At 74.0% G+C, this 400-nt stretch overlaps 1 protein-coding gene across 1 annotated transcript in view; it reads right to left on the reverse strand.

Moving 5' to 3' along the window:
• Positions 1-400, reverse strand: part of NFIX (nuclear factor I/X (CCAAT-binding transcription factor)) — a 13,133-nt gene that overhangs the window by 605 nt on the left and 12,128 nt on the right. The window lies entirely within an intron of this gene.

The following is a 400-nucleotide window of genomic DNA, read 5'->3' on the forward strand; positions in this document are numbered from 1 at the left end:
GGAGGGGGTGGGCACCGCCCTTTGCCTCTTAAAAGCGGCGGGGGAGGGGCTCATACACCTGGGTCCCGCCTGCCCCCCCCAGCGCGCAATGGGGAGAAATTGGCCTGTTTTGGAGCTGCCCCGGCCGGGCCGGGAAGGGGGCTGCTGCCGGGGTGTCCGTACCCCCCGCCCCGTAGGACCGCCCCCCCACTCCGTTCCGGGAGGAGGACGGAGCTCCGCTGCTCCCCCGCGGGCAGAGGACCCCGGCGCCCACCTCCCCCCCGGTGAGGGGACCAGCCCTCCAGGGACCCCGTCGCCGTGGGTACAGTCGCTATGGCGAACCCATCACCGTGGGCACCCCGTTGCCACGGGGTCTCCGTTGCCGTGGGGACCGTCTGGGGGCCACGGCTGTTGCCCCCCC

Source organism: Haliaeetus leucocephalus, unplaced genomic scaffold (assembly GCF_000737465.1).
Source record: "Haliaeetus leucocephalus isolate CR32 unplaced genomic scaffold, Haliaeetus_leucocephalus-4.0 Scaffold274, whole genome shotgun sequence".
NCBI lineage: Eukaryota > Metazoa > Chordata > Aves > Accipitriformes > Accipitridae > Haliaeetus > Haliaeetus leucocephalus.